This window comes from Triticum aestivum, chromosome 4B (assembly GCF_018294505.1).
Source record: "Triticum aestivum cultivar Chinese Spring chromosome 4B, IWGSC CS RefSeq v2.1, whole genome shotgun sequence".
NCBI lineage: Eukaryota > Viridiplantae > Streptophyta > Magnoliopsida > Poales > Poaceae > Triticum > Triticum aestivum.
The window spans coordinates 496,647,081-496,654,736 of NC_057804.1; positions in this window are offsets into that span (position 1 = coordinate 496,647,081).

Genomic DNA, 7,656 nt, shown 5'->3' on the forward strand with positions numbered 1-7,656 from the left:
GGCAATATATCTCGGAATGGCTATGGAAATGCCATGATAGGTGGGAATGGTGGCTGTTTTGAGGAAGGTATAAGGATGGTTTATACATCGACAAAAGTTGTGCAGTAAAAGAGAGGCTAGCAATGGCGAAAAGGTGAGAGTGTGTATAATCCACGGACTCAACATCAGACATAAATAACTCATATACTTATTGTGAAAGTTTTATTAGCCCTCGAAGCAAAGTACTACTATGCACGCCCCTATGGGGATAGATTAGTAGGAAAAGACCATCGCTCGTCCCCGACCGCCACTCATAAGGAAGACAATCAATAATAAATCATGTCCAATATCATCGCATAACGAGAGACTATACGTGCATGCTTCCGGTACCACAAACCTTAACACCAATATTCTTACTAAATCACAATCATTCACTAGTACCTCCCACATATTAACATCTCTATATAGCAAAACTATTGCAAGGAATCAAACATATCATATTCAGTGACGTCCAAGTTTTATGTAGGATTTAATGACTAACCATGTGAATGACCAATTCCTGTCAACTCTCAAATAGATATAAGTGAAGCGTGCGAGTTTAATTATTTCTACAAAAGATATGCCCACGCTCTAACAAATATAAGTGAAGCAAAAGGGCATTCTACAAATTGCAGTTTTCTATGTGTAGAGAAATAGGCAATCCAAACTTCAAATGATATAAGTGAAGCACATGAAGCATTCTATAAAGCCATACTCAAAAGATATAAGTGAAGTGCAAAGAGCATTCTATAAAGCCATACTCAAAAGATATAAGTGAAGTGCAAAGATCATTCTATAAATCCATACTCAAAAGATATAAGTGAAGTGCAAAGAGCATTCTATAAATCAACCAAGGACTATCGCATACCAGCATGGTGCATTAAAGAAAAACGGGAAATAAACACAAAAGATGCTCCAAAAATTTCCGCATATCATGTGACGAATAAAAATATAGCTCCAAGTAAAATTACCGATGGTCGTTAGAAGAAAGAGGGGATGCCTTCCGGTGCATCCCCAATCTTAGTTGCTCGGGAGTCCTTGAATTTTACCTTGGGGTGCCTCGGGCATCCCCAAGCTTAGGATCTTGCCACTCATTATTCCTTCATCAATCGTGATCTCACCCAAAACTTGAAAACTTCAATACACACAATTTAACAAAACCTTCGTGAGATCCGTTAATATAATAAAGCAAATAACTACTTTATGTACTTTTGTGAACTCATTCTAAATTTATATTGGTGTAATATCTACTGTATTCCAACTTCTCCATGGTTCATACCCCCCGATACTACCCGTAGATTCATCAAAATAAGCAGACAACACAAAGAAAACAGAATCTGTCAAAAACAGAACAGTCTGTAGTAATCTGAAAATTTCGTATACTTATGTAACTCTAAAAATTCTTAGAAATTAGGAAATTCTGGGAAATTTGTATATCAATCTTGTGTAAAAAATTCAGATCAAAAGCACGTTTCTGTGAATTATGAAATTTCCAGAGCTGGGCGCAAAAGTTATTGTTTTTCAGCAAAATCAAATCAACTATCCCCATAGACCATCCCAAAGGCTCAACTTGACACATTATTTTTAGAATACAATGGATTTGTACAAGGGATAATTATTTTTGTTGAAAAGTTTTTGTAATTCAAGATTTGCAAAGTTTTCATGGGCATGAACAAAGTTCAAGGAGCCCCCCCCCCCCCACTTCAATGGTGCTCGTCTTTCTTACTTTCACTTATCTTTTTGAAAATGTTTTTGGTTTCCCTATATATATATATATGTGTGTGTGTGTGTGTGTGTGTCTATATAGTTTCACCCACAACTAAAGAAAGAGAACAAGAAAGCAAAACAAAAGGGAAAAGAAAATCTACTTAGTGAAGAAAGCAAACAAGCATACACGAAAATATTAACCCCACGCTATTGCTCCACGACAACGGCGCCAGAAAAGAGCTTGATAATCCCCAAGTGCAAGGAATCATCGTAGCAATTTCCAAACATGGAAGTGATAAGTATGGAATGTCAAACCCACAAGGGGCTAAAGGTTAGATCAATATTCTCTCAAATCCTATCTGCCACCGATACAACTCTACGTACATCGAGCGTTTACTTTCATCTAGAAATGAGAAATAAAACTATGTTGTGGGTATAAACATGATAGCTTTGCATGATATCTGAGAGCTAAAATATTAAAATAGGTGTTGTTAACATAAAGTTAGAATATATTACAAATAGCGAGTGTGGAATAATGATGGATCGGTGTGCACAATTGTCCTAGGAAATTGTTAACAAGATCGGTAATCATTATTGCAATTTTATATGAGGGTGAGGCATGAGCTAACATACTTTCCGTACTTGGATCATATGAACTTATGATTGGACCTCTAGCAAGCATCTGCAACTACTAGAAATCATTAGGGTAAACCCAACCATAGCATTAAAGTATCAAGTCCCCTTTACTCCTATACGCAACAACCCCCTTACTCGGGTTTAAGCTTCTGTCACTCTAGCAACAAACCATAAGCGAATCATGAACATATTGCAAAACCCTACAGCAGGAATCCCTCACGTGTGCACAACATGGAGGGCACCATAGGACAGCGCCAATATAAAACATACAACTCAAACCAATCAAGATCATCAATCAACCCAAAGAACAAAAGAGATCTACTCAAGCCTCATAGGATGGCAACACATCATTGGATAATAATATGCGGCATAAAGCACCATGTTCAATTAGCGGATTACAACGGGGTGCGGGAGAGTGGACCGCCGAATAGAGATGAGAGAGGTGATGAAGACGGTGATGTTAATGAGGACGATCACAGCGTTGATGGTTCCCCCAGCGGCACTCCAGTGCCACCGAGAAAGAGTGGGAGAGAGTCTCCCCCTTCCGCTTCCTCCTCCGTGGCCTCCCCCTAGATGGGGAGAGGTTCTCCCTCTGGTCCTTGGCCTCCATGGTGCCCTAAGGGGCGGGAGCCCCTCCGAGATTGGATCTCTCCCTCTGTTTCCTTCTATTTTTGCGACCATGTTTCTGGCCTTTCACCGTTTCTTAAATTTGTGGAGATCCGTAACTCCGATTGGGCTGAAATTTTAACACAATTTTATCTGGATATTATATTTCTTGTGGTGAAAGAAGGGCACCATCTGCCTTACGGGATGACCACAAGCCTGCCAGGCGCATCCTGGGTAGGGGGGCACGCCCATAGGGCTTGTTCCCCCCTCGGGCATCGTCTCATGTTGATTCTTTTTCCCAAAAATCACAAATATTCCAAAATAAATCTCTGTAATTTTTATCGCATTTGGACTTTATTTGGTATGGATATTTTGCAAAACAAAAAGCACGCAACAAACAGGAACTGGCACTGGGCACTGGATCAATATGTTAGTCCCAAAAATAATATATAATGTTGCCAAAAGTATATGAATGTTGTAGAATATTGGCATGAAACAATCAAAAAATATAGATACGACAGAGACGTATCAATTATCAATATGGGTTTCATGTTTTTCTCTCTGTTGTGATTGATTCCCCTCATATGATGTGTGAGTAATTCCCCTAGGTGTGGGAGATGTAGGTGAGTGGTAAGATTGATATGTGCCTATCCTATATGTCGTCATTTGAATTTGTAGTAGTATGATCTATCTAGTATGTTGTTATACTGTGGTGAACTCTATGCATGTTGTCCAACTTAAGGGCCCATGCAACATGATCTCAAGACCTCCACACGTAACACATATTGTTTAGGAACTCTGTGACCTCTAACATGACAGGTGGAAATATCTATGAGAACCAAAGAAATTATGAAATAACGGTGACCCATTGAACTTAATACTTGGTTTCGGTCTTATGACCTTAGTTGTGGAAACAACCACTCTGTGGCAATAGTGTAGCAGGACCATAGAATGAAATGTAGCACCTAGTGGAGGAGTTTCATAACTCTAGGGGAAACCGTCTACAGAAAGTTTATATCAAATACTATGAGTACAATACAAGGTAACTGGTATTACCATCGCACTCGCACAATTCACATGTTCTTACCATGAACTGAAATCTCTCTGCACCTAATATCTTCATTGCAGGAAACACCATTTACATTTTAAGATCTTGTTACTTACTTTTGTTGGTTGTTTAGTAGACACCTTTAAATCCTCTTTTTACTAGCATTATTAGCTTATCGTTTGCCCAATACTTTTACAGTATTTGCAGAAGCTCAAGTAGTATTTCACAAAAGAGTTGTGACACCTTGTGTGTGACAGAAACGCCTCTATAAATACTCTCCTCTGCACTTTATTAGGACGATTACTCATTCAGATACTTTTGCGAAAGTGCTACACTAACCTGTTTGGTCTACAGGTACCAGCAACCTCGCGAAATGATAGGACCTTCAGTTGGACAAGTGACTCTTGATGTAGGACACGTGCTGGTCAAGATGTAATTTGGTTTGTAGCAAGCACATCTCGATGGGTGACTTCCAGCGCACAAATTGATATCATATTTGGCCCCTTCACAAATATACAGTTGTAAGCATTAAGACCTCATACCTAGGCCTATTTTTATTATAAATGTTCTCCTTCAGTTGTTTGATTTTGATTTGGTCAAAAGTTGGAATTGTTCTTTAACCGAAGCTTGTCTGAAACCCTAGCTTCAAGGAGATCATTCTCCTCTAGGTTCGACAACTCAGATTCACCAATGGGAAAAAGGCAAGAATTCTTTCTACTCCATTTTCGGATCACCAACGTAAGTAATTAGAGACGTGCCAGGGGCCCTTTTTTCAAAGTTGCTTCGAGTTGGTAGGGGGGCAATTCTTTATAGCCGCGAGGTTTGGGCCTCCTTATGCGGAAATCATCATGGCATTTCTAGCTGATGGTAGGAAGGGTGTGATGACCCACAAGTATAGGGGATCTATCGTAGTCCTTTCGATAAGTAAGAGTGTCGAACCCAACGAGGAGCAGAAGGAAATGACAAGCGGTTTTCAGTAAGGTTTTCTCTGCAAGCACTGAAACTGTAGGTAACATATAGTTTTGTGATAAGATAAATTGTAACGAGTAATAAGCAATGAAAGTAAATAAGGTGCAGCAAGGTGGCCGAATCCTTTTTGTAGCAAAGGACAAGCCTGGACAATTTCTTATAATGAGAAAAGAGCTCCCGAGGACACATGGGAATTATCGTCAAGCTAGTTTTCATCACGCTCATATGATTCGCGTTCGGTACTTTGATAATTTGATATGTGGGTGGACCGGTTCTTGGGTACTGCACTTACTTGGACAAGCATCCCACTTATTATTAACCCCTATTGCAAGCATCTGCAACTACAAAAGAAGTATTAAGGTAAACCTAACCACGACATTAGACATATGGATCCAAATCAGCCCCTTACGAAGCAACACATAAACTAGGGTTTAAGCTTCTGTCACTCTAGCAACCCATCATCTACTTATTACTTCCCAATGCCTTCCTCTAGGCCCAAATAATGGTGAATTGTCATGTAGTCAATGTTCACATAACACCACTAGAGGAAAGACAACATACATCTCATCAAAATATCGAACGAATACCAAATTCACATGACTACTAATAGCAAGACTTCACCCATGTCCTCAGGAACAAACGTAACTACTCACAAAGCATATTGATGTTCATAATCAAAGGATTATTAATATGCATTAAGGATCTGAACATATGATCTTCCACCAAGTAAACCAATTAGCATCAACTACAAGGAGTAATCAACACTACTAGCAACCCATAGGTACCAATTTGTGGTTTTGATACAAGATTGGATACAAGAGATGAACTAGGGTTTTGAGAGGAGATGGTGCTGGTGAAGATGTTGATGGAGATTGACCCCCTCCCGATGAGAGGATCGTTGGTGATGATGATGGTGATGATTTCCCCCTCCCGAAGGGAAGTTTCCCCGGCAGAACATCTCTGCCGGAGCTCTAGATTGGTTCTGCCTCGTGGCGGTGGAGTTTCGTCCCGTAAGCTTCCCTATGATTTTTTCCAGGGTAAAAGCCTTCATATAGCAGAAGATGGGCACCGGAGGGCCACCAGGAGGCCCAGGAGATAGGGGGCGCGCCTAGTAGGGGTGGGCACGCCCCCCACCCTCCTGGCCTTGGTGTGGGCCCCCTCTGGTAGTTTCTTCGCTCAATAATTCTTATTAATTCCAAAAATAACTTCTGTGGAGTTTCAGGATTTTTGGAGCAGTGCAGAATAGGTTTCCAATGTTTGCTCCTTTTCCAGCCAGAATTCCCGCTGTCGGCATTCCCCCTCTTCATGGTAAACCTTGTAAAATAAGAGAGAATATCCATAAGTATTGAGATATAATGTGTAATAATAGCCCATAATGCAATAAATATTGATATAAAAGCATGATGCGAAATGGACGTATCAACTCCCCCAAGCTTAGACCTCGCTTGTCCTCAAGCGGAAGCCGATATCAAAAAATATGTCCACATGTTTAGAGATAGAGGTGTCGATAAAAATAATATACGGACATCAGGGCATCATGATCATTCTTATAAGAGCAACATAAATAGATTTTGTTATATGATTCCCTATGCTCAAGTAACAATATATTCACAATGTCATGTATGGTTTAGAAACTTCATTGGGAACTAAAAAACTATAATTTCAGTCATTGAAGCAATTGCAATTTATCATAACATCATAAAGAGTCAAGAATAGAGCTTTTCAGCAAGTTCACATACTCAACTATCATGTAGTCTTTTACAATTGCTAACACTCACACAGTGCTTAAGGTTATAGAGTTTCCACCGGACAGTGAGAAAGATAGGGGCTTATTGTGTTGTCTCCCAATGTATTCACCTTTAGGTGATGTCAACAATAATAGTTCATGCTAGCTTACATCCAATTGGATATATATATCAGGATCTTTCAAACACAAGGAGCTTGCCAAAGGATAAAATGAAAAAGGGAAAGGTGGAGATCACCTTGACTAAAGCATAAAGTAAAAACATAAAGTAAAAGATAGGCCCTTCGCAGAGGGAAGCAGAGGTTGTCATGTGCTTTTATTGTTGTATGCATAAAATCTTAATGCAAAAGAACGTCACTTTATATTGCCACTTCTATGTGGACCTTTACTATGCAGTCCGTCGCTTTTATTGCTTCCACAACAAGATCGTATAAAGCTTATTTTCTCTGCACTAATAAGTCATACAAATTTAGATAGCAATTTTTATTGCCTGCAACATGACAACTTACTTGAAGGATCTTACTCAATCCATAGGTAGGTATGGTGGACTCTGATACGTCTCCAACGTATCTATAATTTGTGATTGCTCCATGCTACTTTATCTATTGTTTTGGACTATATTGGGCTTTATTTTCCACTTTTATATTATTTTTGGGACTAACCTATTAACCGGAGGCCCAGCCCAGAATTGTTGTTTTTTTGCCTATTTCAGTGTTTCGAAGAAACAGAATATCAAAGGGAGTCCAAACGGAATGAAACCTTCGGGAATCTGGGCGCGCCCCCTACCTCGTGGGCCCCCTGTTGCTCCACCGACGTACTCCTTCCTCCTATATATACCTACGTACCCCCGACAGATCAAAGGGGGAGCCAAAAACCTAATTCCATCGCCGCAACTTTCTGTATCCACGAGATCCCATCTTGGGGCCTG